The sequence below is a fragment of the Mercenaria mercenaria genome, chromosome 16 (genome assembly GCF_021730395.1).
Source record: "Mercenaria mercenaria strain notata chromosome 16, MADL_Memer_1, whole genome shotgun sequence".
NCBI lineage: Eukaryota > Metazoa > Mollusca > Bivalvia > Venerida > Veneridae > Mercenaria > Mercenaria mercenaria.
Window position 1 is genome coordinate 26,424,026 of NC_069376.1, and position 15,223 is coordinate 26,439,248.

At 34.5% G+C, this 15,223-nt stretch overlaps 1 long non-coding RNA gene across 1 annotated transcript; it reads left to right on the top strand.

The window, feature by feature from the left end:
• Positions 1-12,900: 12,900 nt before the first annotated feature.
• Positions 12,901-14,429, top strand: LOC128549836 (uncharacterized). Its single transcript, XR_008367972.1, has 2 exons — positions 12,901-13,253; positions 14,277-14,429. It is a non-coding gene; the product is annotated as an uncharacterized LOC128549836 (long non-coding RNA).
• The last annotated feature ends 794 nt before the right edge of the window (positions 14,430-15,223 follow it).

Below are 15,223 nucleotides of genomic sequence, written 5' to 3' on the forward strand. Positions count from 1 at the left end.
AAAGAAATTTTCCGTTGCAAACGTTTATTAACACGTGTAAATCTGAATGTGTCCCCGAATTGGCTATTTAGCTGTTATTGATTACAAAACGTTCTCATTTTCAAGGTTAAAGTGACATTATGCTTTGACCTACAGATACCAAAAAAAGCAATAATAGTAATATACTTTGACCTACTAACCCCAAAACACTGACCACAGGCAGTCGTCCTATGATGTTTGACCACTGCAGGCAGAAACCATTTGCACTTAGTGAGCGGAAACCGTTTTTCTATTATTTTAAGGCCACATTTTGTGTGTCTTATGACTCTTATGACAAATCCGGCATGTGCTAAATATATATGAACCCGCAAGCGTTGCCAGCTTTTTACTTTTAAATCCAAATATAGAAGCCTTATCTAGCTGCCTACTTGAAGCCAAATTCGTATCAAGTCACGAGTGAAAATTCACATTTATCTAGTACATTTAAGGTGAAGTTCTGCAAGACTGGATTTTTTTCTGCAATGCAAAATTTGATTAAGGAGGTAGGTTACCTTGTTACCAGGGTAAATTCAAATTAGTTGAGCCGCAGTGATTTTTTGTATTTCGTGTAATTTAATGTTTTAACTGCTACAATCTCAGTTCCGTTTATCTCTGTCCCTTCAAGTACAATTTTTATCCAGGTTTGAAGTACATGACCCTCTAAGGTATTTTATATAGAAAGAAGAAGGAAAATACGGGTATTTAACACTTTTCAGTGTAATTTAGTTTCATTGTTATCCGTAGAAGTCTGCATAATTAATAGTTTTTACTAGTATGCGCATTAGCTTTCTAATAAAAGCTTAAAAGTATATGTCGCGGGGCTCGTGTTTCCATGGTAACGCATTTTCTCCTCATTTTTTCAACAATTATGTATGAAAACGGGTTTTTTCGACGGCTTCAGTGCCATTCTGTTATTGACCAACATGGAATATTTGGGTAATATGATTAGCAAAATACCAAGAACTTTACATGGTACTATGTTTTTCTTAAAGTTTAGAGTAACCATGGCAACAGAGATGTTAAAGTAGCTTATATATTGCTTTTTATCGTAATTTCTTATAAAAAATATATTATAAAAATTATCTTTCTTCTTAATGTAGCTTTAAAACATCTTATTTCTAACGTTAGTAATATTTTCGTATGAATTGCAGTTAATTTAACAAATTCACAGCTAAAATACTTACAGCAGGCCGTCGACTGACATGTATATTGAAAAATCGTTCTGCATCGTTATTATAATTCTCATGGATATTGTTGAAATAAAATAAAAAGCCGAAGCTGAGTTCCTTAAATAGACACAGTGTCAACGCTTTAGAATTTTTACAATTAACATATAGGCACGGGCTTCCGTTTCCAGGTAACATCAATTTAATTCAAATCACCACAATTTTATACTGATATTGAACAATTTTAGAGCTTAGATTTAGTATTTAAGTAAACAAATTATCACGAAACTGGGAACTAGATATAACAAATCCAAACTGCCCAATTTTATTTGTAAAATGACCGTAAGAAGTCCGCTTTCAAGTAGCCAACTATATCCCAAACACATCATTACCATCTCCATTTTTTCTTAGCATTCCTGCATAACATTTCAATATAATTACATAAAAGAAGCAAACTATTGATCAATTTTTTAAGAGCAAAAGACTAAAAAAAAGTATTTCAGCAAATAATGGCTGTTTAAAAATAGTTCAAATAAAGAAAAGCACAAATCACGTACTTTCAAATAAAAGCTATTATATTTTGCGCGGTACCTGACACGTAACGTCATGACGTCAATGACGTCATTTTAAGCAACAATGTATTTTGAAGCGTTTTCTGCGGCATACATTCAATAATTTCAGCTAATTAAACCATTAAACACAAGATCGGAGGGCGAGGTTTTTCCTTGCATAATGGAAAAGTTAAGACCTCAAGAAAGTCTTTCGTGAAGATCACTACTTTTAATGCTTATTTTTGCAACCACAAAATTTTACTTTAATATAGATTTTAATGAATCTGGCACAGTACAGGTCTGTAATGTATTCATATGTACTGTATGTTAGGTCAATATGTGAGCCGCGCCAATGAGACAACCAACATAGTGGCTTGCGAACCATCATGATACAGACCAACAACCTGCGCTATCCGCCATCATCTTGTCATGATCCATGCTGTTCGCTAACAGTTTTCTTCTCTAATTCCAATAGTCTTTGAAACGAACGCATGATCCTGACCAGACTGCGCGGATAAGCGGTTTTTTTCTCATGCGCGGCCTCTTGTGTTTATTTTTGAGATTTTCATCCCAAGAATAAAGAGAGTCTGCATGTTTTCAGGCTGATTTAAGATATTTTTTTTCTCGTGTGGTAATATTTTATCTTTGAAATGCAGAAAAAGTTGCGTGGTTTAGCTCAGGCTGATGGTGAACTGTGCATTCAGCAGCCTGGACAGGCCCGGATCCCGGGCCGGACCGAGCCGAGCGAGCCAGCCGAGAGGGCCCGTGCCACCCTCCTCCCCCCCCCCCACCCCATTAGTTGGCTGAGAATTGACGTATACACATACAAAGATGCTTCCTAACTATTTTGGCAAAAAGGAATAATTTATTTTTTTTGTTTTTTTTTTTTTTTTTTTTTTCTCACATTTAGACCCAAAACGTTCAAAAGAGGCAACCATTTTATTTAATACCTGTATTTCAAAATTTTTTCCAGTCTCTGTACTAGACGGAGCCACCCGTCAACATATTTCTGGATCCGGGCCTGAGTCAGCCTATGCCCGTCGTGCAACAATCTTACTGTATGGACTCTAGAGGTCACATTTTTGCCCAATCATAATGAAACCTTGGTCAGTGTTTTCCTTAAACATGACTCTCATGTGCTATCTATGGATAAAACTAGGTCAAATAAATTAAATCTTTGTATATACCTTAAAGTCCACAATTTCCATCTACCTTCCTAAAGATTTGTCACAATTTTGTCTTTAATGAAATCTAGGTCAAAGTTCAAAACTGGGGTTTTCTAATTGAAAGGTTAAAGACTAGGTCACTAGGTTTATATCCAAGAAAACAAAGTGACAACACACTAGACGCCACACTTCTTGCTTGATCTACATAAAAATTTTGTCAGAATGTTTTTCTCTACGAGATAAAATTATGTCTGTTTTGAAATTTAGATTACTGAGATTAAAAACTAAGTTATTCGTTCAAAACTTAGAATAATGTTGTTAGTCAAAAGTAAAATTTGTTTTCCGCTCCAAAACTTTATTTACATTGGTGGAATCATCTTAACACTGCACACAAATGTTCCCCCATTATGAGACCAATGTGTCTCATACATGGTCTATGCTTGAAGGTCAAGGTCATACTATTGAAATTTAGGGTAAAAATAGTTTTTGTTTCTTAGCTACTAAATGCCTTTAAGCATTTCAGTCCAAACACTATTGTCAACAACACTAACAAAGTTTGTCACTGCAATACAGGGTCACTGTTAATACTTAAATACCACATTTTCTACCAATTGTTCAAGAAACTTGTCATAATCATTGATATTAAAATCTTAAAATCAGGAATCAACTGAGGTCAGCACTAGTTCACTAGTCATTTTATTGAAAAAATCTTGTTTGCTTACCTAGAGATCAATTTAAAAACCTGATATTCATGAAAGTTGCTTTAAAAAATCTGGGAAAGTTTTAAAACTCGGGTCTTGTCGAGTAAAAATCTAGATCACTAGGTCAAATTATTGACAAACTTTGTTAATGTACTACCAGGTAAAGCGTGTTCAGAATGATTTTGTAATGAAATATAAGTCAGATTTAGGTACTAGGTACTTTGGTACGAACAGGTCAAGCAGTCCTGTGTAGTGTCTTCATGGCCCTCTCTACTAAATTAAAGATCTACACGGGACCGCACATAATTTGTAAAGATTTTCCTTTTCTGTATGCTTGGTCCATGCTTTAAATCTACGTTTTCGTATTATTAATGAAGTTGATGCAAATACTCTGATTACGAAACGTTCAGAACTACTTGTACCATGAATTAAGTTTGTTGAACAGGTTCTATATGTTTATCAGAAGACTACGTAAGACTTCCCGTATATTTACTTCGTTCGCACGAACCTTGCCATTTTCGCAGTTGTCTTTGTGACAATAACCATGAGAGTATTTTCTCGTAGCCGTTTAGTTGCGCTGGCCGGTGGAGTATTACTGCTATATTTTAATTTACTGTCACCCCCATCCCCCCCAACCACACTCTACCCTGCCAACCCCTTTTCCCCACTTTAAACCCGCCACCCTTAAAAAGGCCCCTAATGTAAATTTTGCTGAAAATGTGCAGCAACACAGAGAGACATGAACGTGTTTTTTGTAATAAGCTGTTGGTACGAATTTCGGATTCTGATTCATGTTTCGCTGTAAGTGCTGACAGCTGTATTGGAAAGCTTACCTTTTCCCATAAAATCCGATTTCATTTTGAAATAAAGTTTCCGAAATGTAGGACGTTTTAGCTGGGGGGAACTATGTGTTTTTGTGGAAACAAATGGGACTGGACTAAAGACTTTCAGGGGAAAAAATTCTATTTTTAAAAGAAAAAAAAATTGGGGGTTCTTGGTTATTTGGGCCTTATTTGAACATCAAACATGAAATTTTATTTTTTAAATTTTTTTTTAAAAAAAATTTATATAAACACAAAAACCGCCCTTTTAGCAATACAAAAATGCGTCTTGAGTGGGAAATCGAACACGGGTTACCTGTCTATTGACCGTACACCACATGACCGTTTATAAAAAGCAATTTCCCCATCGGAACCCTTGCGAAAAACTAAAGATTTTAAATAAAAAATGAAAGAAACCTCCCTCAACTTGCCACTAAAAGACAAGGGGGAAATATAAAAATATAGAGCGATACTGAATTTATGTTATACTTACGTCTGAGATAAATGGCAAAATATTTAAATCAAAATAAAAATCTTTTTCCCGAGTTTTTTGAAAAGTGACAAAAAAAATGCCAAAAAATGTAACTGTTTAAATTTTCTGGCTAAATTGGGGCAACCCCCTTTTTTCTTGGGAAAATGCAAAGCAAAAAAAAATGGCGTGTTCCGTTTTGGGTTCTTTTAATTAAATAAAAAAACAGGGCCCAAAATCTAATAAGGACCACTTGTATAGGCATCACATTTTGGGTTTGGTTTCTAATATTCTATGTTTTTCTATTTGATAAACCCATTCTTCCCCGATTATTGATGATGGGCAATTTTTTTTATTGTCTTTCGAAATGTTAAGAAAAATTTATTTCTCATTATAGGGTCGTCAAAATTAAAAAGTGAATACCTTTTTGACTTCAGATACTAGCGATGTCTCGATTTACATTTGTTGGGGTTTGGGGTGAGCTCTGTAAGAAATCAACTCACTTTGGTTCAAAAAAAGCATTTATTCTAACATGGCCCCTTTTTGATTGCCAGTTAAAAAAACAAATGTCAAGCTCTGTTTCTAAGAACATGTTAAAGCGCGGGCCAGTAAAAGTAAAACGCCAATAATGACTAAAATGCCACTACGTTCCATTTAATACACTTGGATAAATAAAACCCCAGAAAATTTTTCATCAAAATATTAAATGAGCATGTAAAATGAAAAAAATAAAGGGTCTTCTTGGGGTTTGTCGCTAACTTGCACGGTTTATCTTTCAGTTTCTTGGGTTTAGCCAAAACCCGTGAAAACCAGGCGACGTACCACTCAACCTTTGGGTTATTTGTTAAATAACTCCATTTACGAAAAAAGATAAACAAGGGACAATTGGACGTAACGCAATAAACCACTCAAAATAACGTTAGCCTTTACGTTAAAAAATAAGCGCTTTTCGAAAAAATTTTTTAAGTTTGGGCGGCACTTCCAAAACACCGACTTTCTGAAAACCGTCAGAAAGAGACATCAAAATTATTAATGGTTTCATTATTGTGTTGTTTCAGTGTACGTTAGGGGGGGAAACATGTAAAACACTCGTGAGTGTCACATCCGGGTTTCCCTTTGCGGCAGTCATGGGCATTTTGTGTCCCAACCGCTTTTGTGATGTAGGGATGGTTTTTTCCGGGGGGTAAATTTCTCATTTTCTTTTTGGGGTTTTTAACGTCTTTTTCATTTTAAATCAAATTTGTTTAAAAAGTATTGTTGCTTTGTCGGCGTCTGGTACTGATGATAAACCCGGACAGATGATAAAGTCAAAACCCTTTGGGAAAATTTTTCGATTGCAATCTTTATTTAAAAAATTGAACCACCACAAATATTTTTCCACTTACAACCCAACTGGTGAAAACAAAAACAAAATTGGTAAAATTCTGTATAAAATGACTTACAAAATTTGTAAAAAAAATATTTTTCAAAATTACTGGGAAAGAGGGGTTTTTTGCGCATGGTCCTGTCGAAACATAAGACCTGACATTTGGGTTTAAATTTCATTTCTTTATCAGGAAAGACTGTTGAAGGCCTTTTGGGGGGAAATTTTAATAAATAAAACCAAAAAATTTTTTAAATGCAAAGGGTTTTGAATTTACACTCCGTTCAAAAGTCCCCTTTTTCATCCCTTGGCCCCACTTCGGTGAGTTTTTCTTCTAAATATAAATTTTTAAATTTTGTAAAGTTTTCAGCAAAGGTTTTGCTTTTTTTTGTCCCACCATTGATTTCAATTTGCAGAAAAAAAAAATTAAAGGGAAAAAACCCATTTTTATTCGGGTTTATCATCAACCATATTTTATCTTTTGCCTCTCAAAAATGCGATTCCGATTCTCATTTGTCATAACTGTTATCTTTGTTGTTCGATAATGCCGAATACTTAAAATGAACCTTTTTATACCAGACGGGGTTTCCGGTATTTTTTCCGGCTGGAAAAAACCATCAAAACGGCCCGGTGTTTAAAATCTCTCGTGCGTAAATGACGTATTCAACTACTAAATTTTGAAAATTTATGTATAATATTATTTTATTTAAAACACGGAAAAAAAATTAATCCCTTTACGTTCCTATTGGGTTCCGAAGTATATTCTCGATTCAAATCCGTTATTTTACCCCAAAAAATTTATACTTACGCTGCAAATGAAAAAACAAAACCGGGAAATAAACATTTTTATTTGTTTTGAAAAGTCTGATTTTCCGTTTACGGACGTTGGTTTCCCCCGCTTTTTTTAAATACATGCCATTGAAAATAGTTCAAAAAGAAAGCCTTAGATTGATTTTATTTTAATTTTAAATTTTTTTGAAAACGGGTTTAAAGAAAAAGTTTTCATGGGTTATAGGGGCAGATGGGAATATCCCGGGGGTGTGGGGAACTGTTTGGCGGGAACCGGCAAGAAGCCCGTTACCCCCTAAACAGTTACCCTTTGGGGCCCGGGTATTCCCATCGCACCTACAACCATGAAAGAATCTTATAGTCTAAATTTTCCTTTTAACATCTTTTGCAAAACGGTCAAACGTACAAACACGCGAAGACGGCCACGGAAATTTTTAAAGGGTTTTACTTTCATAAACTCAAGTCAAATTTTAAAGATACTATCTCAAAAGTCTTGGCATAACATAGTGGGGCGTATCCCTTTGCAAGAAACTTGAAGTTTTTCATTTCAGGTTTGGTGCAGCCCTTTTTTGGCAGCTTGGGAAACTTTTTCAAATGGAAAAGACGCCCAAAAAACTCTTTTTTTTGCATGCCCCCACGCATTTTTGGATAATGTGCATAAAACTGACTAAGGGTTTGGGTTGAATCACCCGGTTACAAAAAATTAAATTTTTAAATATTTTTGTTCAAATTTAGTAATCCGGTATATCCGGAGTCTTAATAAATCACAGGGCACCAATCTGATTTAGTCACGCCTTTATTTTTTTTATCTCAAAAACTCAAAAAAATTTAAAAATTAGTAAAATTTTCTTGCGCCAAAATAGCGTTTTCCCCAAAACAATGTGACCCAAAATGCAAGGCAAATATAAAAAAAAAAAATACCGTGTGGGTTCGTTCCACGAAATACATCTCGAAATGTCTAAAAAAAAAATAATAATCCCGTTCCACCTATTACTTTACCCCGTTTCTGAATTTTAGTTCGATAAAACGTCCAAAAAAAAATATTATATACCATAAAATCAATTCTCTAAAACCCTTTTTTTTCATTTTTTCAATAAAGTGTATTTTAAAAAAAAAAATTTGGTTTTTCTTTTTTCCCCCTAGGCCGTAAAGCTATATGACTTTACGTCGACTTTCCAATATGGCGGCGTCCGTAGCGCAACAAACTAGGGGTCAACTCAAAATTAAAAACGCCCGAGTTAATATTTGAAAATACTGTGTTTGTTATCGTATTATGCTAATTTTGGGGAATTCATGTCAGGCCACCTCAACATGAATAAATAAATAAATAAATAAGAAATAGAAAGAAAACAAACACAAAAATCAATGGCATTCTAAAACAAATGTGCGGCGAGCGTCTCGATTTTTTTAATAACACATGGGTATTCTTCTTATATTATGTTTTCTGTTGTTAGACCGGAAAATTATAATATAACTTGACTTCTGTGGATGTGACCTAGATAGATATTTACCTCCCGGAAGTATTTTTATGGATTTAATTAATAAAAGTGGAAACTAAACTGCGCAGTCCGTCAGGTATTCCCTTTCAATCACGTCACGTTAATCTGAACGGACAGGACAAGGAAAAAAATGTTTTAAACATAAAATAGTTAGATTTTCTTCTACTCGAATATTTTGCGTTGAAATACGTTCATAGTTACAAAAACTATCTTGACCGTTTAGAAATAGAAATATTGGGGTTTTCCTAAATAATTTTGTTAACATTTCTGTATTTTTTAGTTATATTTAGGACCCAGATCTAATTTTTAAAGAAATATCAGTTTATGTAAATGTTCCACTGAAGGCCAAATTTTTATATTGGACCAGTGACGGAAAACATACAGAAAAGTAATAACGTAAACAAATTTTTTCTTTAGACTCCATATTTATGTTGCAGTAAACTCCTTTAGTCACCACTGTGGATAAAAAATGTAGAACGGACAATGGCCTCTTTTTCAAAGGTAACAATTTACGTTTTACTGACAGGGTGTAAAATTCCACTCGCCCGCTCGCATTGGTGAGTTAAAGTCTGAGTAGGACGAGTGGACCTCGCTGTATACTCGACCGATCGGGCGAGTGGTCTTTTACGTCCTTACTTTACCAAATTCAGAAAGTACAACCCCAAAAACCCTCAACAAACTTTGAGATGGTTCAGTCGCTACCTGGATTGACTGGAATTTACCCGCGAATCGTAAAGATATCAAAACGTCATTCCGGTAATTTTCCATTCCACAAGCACGTGCGACCTGTCTTTATTAAATATCTAATTTACATCGACACGTACACAAAAACCGTGCGTAGTGCATTCATTTTTTAACATTTTCGCTTCAAGTTTTCAACACCTCTTGAGAAATAATACTTTTGAATTCTATAATGATTTAATAAGATATCGACAGAAATGTAGGCAAAATTCTATAAAAACGGTCGATTTTCATATAATCATTTGTAAAAATTCAAACAGCGCGATCTTAGTTACTTATTTCTTTCGAAAAGTAAATAAATGATGAATACTCTGGGCATAAAATTCAGACTTTTGACCAGAAAGAACAAAAAACAGAATAAAAAAAATCTTAAATAATGAAAAAGCGGGCAGCAATTACAATACATAGAGTTAAAACGATTTTTGGCAAACAGATTTCTGTTAGTGCGGCAGAATAGGTTACGTGACCTCGTGAACGTAAATAGAAATGCGATTTTAAAATAAAGCAATGTGATGTCATTGCGGTTTTTATTAATTTTTTAAATGAATCTTTGTACATGTATTTTTTTACCAACAATTTAAAAGTTTTTTTTGTCAAACAATAATGTAAATTCCTTGAGGGCAAATAGGTCACAGAGGTAGGATATCCGCTATAGTAACTATCGTTTGAGACATTTACCTTTTATACGGGATATAGCACATTCGCTTTTGATAACAAATTAAAGAAGAAACTTTTTATTGATTTCTATTTCTCCAGCTATTTTAAAGGTGGTTAATCAGATTTTGGTCAACTTTCAGATTTTTTAAAACTTTACCAACTGATAATTTTCACTTATTTGTGTTTATCAAGTTCTTAATTACACATCAGATTTTCACTGGAAGAATTTTTAAACTATGATTTTCCTATCCTGGTTGCCCAACCAACTTAATTGCCTAAGGAATGTTATGAATATAAGCGCTACTGTATTAGAGTTGTAAAAGATTTGCATTGACAAGAACATATCTTGCCAAATTCATTAGAAATAAAAAGTTTATAAAATTATTATTACCTCCCTTTGCCTATCTTGGTTGCGCAACCCAGATAGATTTAAAATAAATCAATTCCAAAGCTACACTTTGTTTCAAAACTTGCCTTTTGTTTCGATAGTTGTAATATTCCAATATATATCAATGCAAATGTAAAACTAGAAATTATATTGAAATTAAAAGAAATAATCCACGTTTTAAAACACTTTGTATTAAAGGGAGATAATTACAAAATTTCTTAAGAAGTAATAAATCATACATTTCCAATAGGTATCTAACTTTATGTAATGGGTCTTTTCGTTCCTTAAATAAATCTCTAACAGAATATATAAATACTGAAAAATGTCAGAAAATGTTCCTCAAAATTAATGTGATTGACTACTTTTAAGAACCGATGCGGTACGATCAGACAGTGATGTGTCACATGGCGTGAAAAAACATGACGTAATGCCATGACAATCTCGAGCAAAAATACCGCTCTGATCTCCACTTCAGATGTCAAGATACTGACACACTTCTTTTAGCTCTTTGAGGGGGTGTAAATTGATCATGAAAACAAGGTCAATTACTTATTTATCAACTGAATAATTACCGATAATCTTTAACGTTTTTTTTTTCATCTCTTTCAACACGGGTGGATGGACGATGGTTATTGTGTCCAAATTTTTTAGACACTTTTCAAAATAAATATTTTCGGGAAATAATACTATTGTACATAATACTCCTTTTTAAAAGTGACAGTATTAAAAGTGTCAATTATTAGGGCGAGTGGCTGGTTCACTAAGGGCGAGTAGATATTACTGCTATTAGTCCTGCAGGGCGAGTGATGTGAAAAATTTTTTTACACCCCTGAATTTAGTCTAAATTCTTATATAAATGCTCTCTCAAATGGGCTTTTTCTGTTAATTCTAGGAAAAAAAAACTCTTGTTTTAATTAAAAGTGCGGGAAACGATGGGGGGGGGGGGGGGGGGGGGGGGGGCAAAATACATTCTGTACACCGGGTGTCCTTCAGGTCCGCTGCTCCTACGCCTATGTTACACTTTTTGCTTATCATTTTGATCATTTATCATATTTTCTTCGATCGCGCGCCTCGTCAGTGCCAAATGTTACACGTGTGAGCACCGACCGAAAGAAAAGAATTATCAATCTGTCTCCGTGGACCTTATTAACAAGACTTTGTGCCAGAGACAATAATTAATCTGTGCTCGTTAAATCCAGAAAAAAAATCTGAAGTTACGTAACACTTGCGACGATTGCGCTCTTACCTTTGTGGGAATTTAAAAGCATACTCCAGACTGCAAATTCAACAGGAATATAGGATATATAAAAATAATGATTAGAAACAAAAAGAAAATATCAAACCTTTTTAAAAAAACCCTGACTGGAGTAATGTAAGACTAAAGCAAAACTTTAACGGAAAGAAAACAAGTTTCAGCTTGCATTAGCGTCAATTATTCATGAATGATTTGAAAATAGTTTGTAGGCCTAAATGTTTAAATCTGTTTCTGGACATCGTAGCTCTGATGGACAATAAAAGTTGATAAATTGATAGTTCGGGGATATTTTTTATAATTGAAATCGGCGTTTATGAATAACAATATTTTACGTTCTATGACTGCTCTCTGGACTTTTTACCAGTTATTTAAGTCAAATGTAAATCTGGCATAATAAAGATAATAATAATAATTTAATAAAAAACAGAGAATGGGTTCACGATCCGATTTCGCTTTCACCATCGCCTTAAAATATCTTTATTTCCCCGACAAAAACCGTATTTTTTTCACAGTTATTCAGATCATATGAGATAGATATTTGACATGGATATAGTTAAAGGTATGATCTTACACATTTAATACTAAACCTTTTCAAATCTTCAGTAAATAACGGAATAATTACCTGTCATAGGTGTGAATTTCCTGTTTCCAACATGTACATAATCACACGAGGGCGGTATCGCTCACACGAGTAGGTACCCGAATAACCAGTGTGTAGCATGACACACGTCAAGATTTCTATCTTCTATCGGCTGATTGTACACCTATGTAAATTTTCCCTTGTGCGCCTCATATAAATCTGCATAGTGCCAGCAATACTACGTCATTTATCTCATACGTCATAAGTTTCTTTCAAAGAAAAGAAGCATACACAACCGGGACTCGATAGGGTGAATATTGTGTTCAATGTGAAAGAAATTGGATATGTTGCGGACTGTAAATACTTCATTAAGGATGCTAAAATACAGGTTATCTTTGAACCATGCGTTTGGAAATGATGTTAAATTGAACAAGTCATCGTTTCAAGGGCATGGTGCGATTGATGCCTGAATTTCATCGATGTGTAAAAGAGCTTGTTTGTTTACAACTGATTCATTGAGGATTGGATAGAGGTATTGAAGACTTGGAAGAATTTTGGAGTGTTTACAACTTTGATAGGTTAAAAGTGAGTCAATTTACATTTTTTCTAGATCTAAATAACATGTTTTTTAAACACAAAATTTCATTTCACTCATGCATTCACTTGTAGGGAATTGTGAACGAAATGAGTTTTGAGTCGCTCCCGATAAAATTCACGAGAATTTTCCCTCAATATATGACCGTACAGGGACAGTAAATTGGGGAACCAGTATCCCATGGGACACACATCTAATAACTGTCTCGTGCTCTCATCTGGACTGCATACTAATGTGGAAAACCATTTTACAGGGTTCCGTCTTATACAAAATCATACTGGTTAGTTGGAAATCGTTTTGCAAGTTCCTGTCTGATATATAATTATATTGGCAGATACATAAACCATTCTACAAGTTCTCGTCTGACACATACATGTAAATATACTTGCAGGCAGGAACACCATTTTGCAAATTCCAATCTAACACATCATTAAACTGATAGACTGGGAAGCATTCTGCAAGTTCCCTACAGTTTTGAAATAATTATTTCAGAAGTAAGCCTTTAAAATATTTGTTTAATTTATTTATTTTGTTGGGCTTAACGTCGCACCGACACAACTATAGGTCATACGGCGACATTCCAGTTTTAAAGGTGGTCAGTCACATTTAAACAACATTTAATGACATTTTTTACTTTTTGTATATTATGGTAGAGAATTATTTAAGGAACAAAAAGACCGATTACATAGAGTTAGATTCCTATTTGAAATGTATATTTTATCATTTTTATAAAATTTTGTAATTACTCCCCTTTAATATGAAAGTATATAAAAAGCTGAGTATTTCTTTTTATTTCGATACAATGTCTAGTTTTACATTTGCATTTGATAGACATATCAACTATTGAACAATCTGAACCAAAATGCAAGTTTTAAAGCTGTGTGTAGCTTCTGAATTCATTTATTTCCAAATCTATCTTGGTTGCGCAACCAAGATAGGCAAAGGGAGGTAATGATTTTTCAAACTTGCGTTTCTAATGAATTCCATCTAAATACATAATTTTTAATGCAAATATTTTACAAATATATTACAATATGTCTAATATTTATACATTTCCTTAGGCAAAGTATGTTTATCAAATTTATACTTATGATAAAATAACTCTATCTTGGTTGGGCAACCAGGATAGGAAAATGAAATTTTAAAAATACCTCCAGTGAAAATCTAATTTGTATTAAGTGTTAAGTGAACATAAATGAGTGTAAATGATCAGATGCTAAAGTTTAGAACAAATCCGTTACATGGCCAAAATCTGATTATCCACCTTTAATGGTGGAGGAAGACCCTAGGTGCCCCTCGGTGCCTTATTTCATCACGAGCGGGCACCTGGGTAGAACCACCGACCTTCCGTAAGCCAGCTTGATGGCTTCCTCACATAAAGAATTCAACGCCCCGAGTGAGGCTCCCACATCGATGACGGACAAGTGATTTGAAGTCAGCGACCTTAACCACTCGGCCACGGAGGCCTCAGGCCTTTAAAATTATGTTGATGCTAATAACTATATTACTTCTTGCAGGACATAGTTGCACAACGGAAGCTGATTGCGGCCACTGCGCTCATCACGAACATGCGCATTGTGTAGATGGAACATGCCATTGTGCAGGAGGGCACTAGATTGACTGCAAGTCTTATAAAAAAATCTACGTATAATAAAGGAATTGCAAATTAATTGTACTGCTTCCATTTGTCCACGCACCTGGCGCATTCCCACATAGATGGCGCTTACCTACGTCTAATACTGCGTTCATTTTTATACTAAAAGTCCATTCCTGTGCAAGTCATATGTGTTTCAGCTATGACTGTCGGTTTTTATGGACACTTAAGATGTGAAGAACGACCAGTTTATTTCAGCTTCACTATTGACTGTTACCTTCCCAGCATTAATTAATCAGATGTTGAGCTTGAATGGTTGAGAATGGAATGTGTTCAGGCTCTCTCAAGAATCAAAACCATGACCGCTATCCAGACCAAAGCATGTGTCAGCTCTTCTTGTTTAGCTAACAAAAAGTTTCAGCTAAAACATTTAGTTTGAATGATTGATATGCCTGCCCACGGTTGATATAGATCAGGTAGAAAACTCTGCCATCCTTACTATATCAAACTTTTAACCTATGTTTGGACCAAGATGACTCAGTTTTAATCTTGGCATAATTTGTCTTTGTAAACTGACGTCCTAATGTTGACTTGGTAACCTATGTTTAGACCCAGATGACGCAGTTTCAACCTTGACATAGTTTTCATAAAGACAAACATTCTGTTCATAGTTCATTTATATATCCGATAGTTTCTACAATGTTCTCAATGCGTTTCTAGGATTTGACTTAGTGACCTACATTGTTCCTACCGTCACCTAAGTATGCAAATGTGGGCGCGGACGGACAAGGTGGCGACTTTATGCTCTATCCCTTCCGGGAGCATAAAGATACTCTGTAATAATGTTACCGTAAGTATTGTGACCTAGTT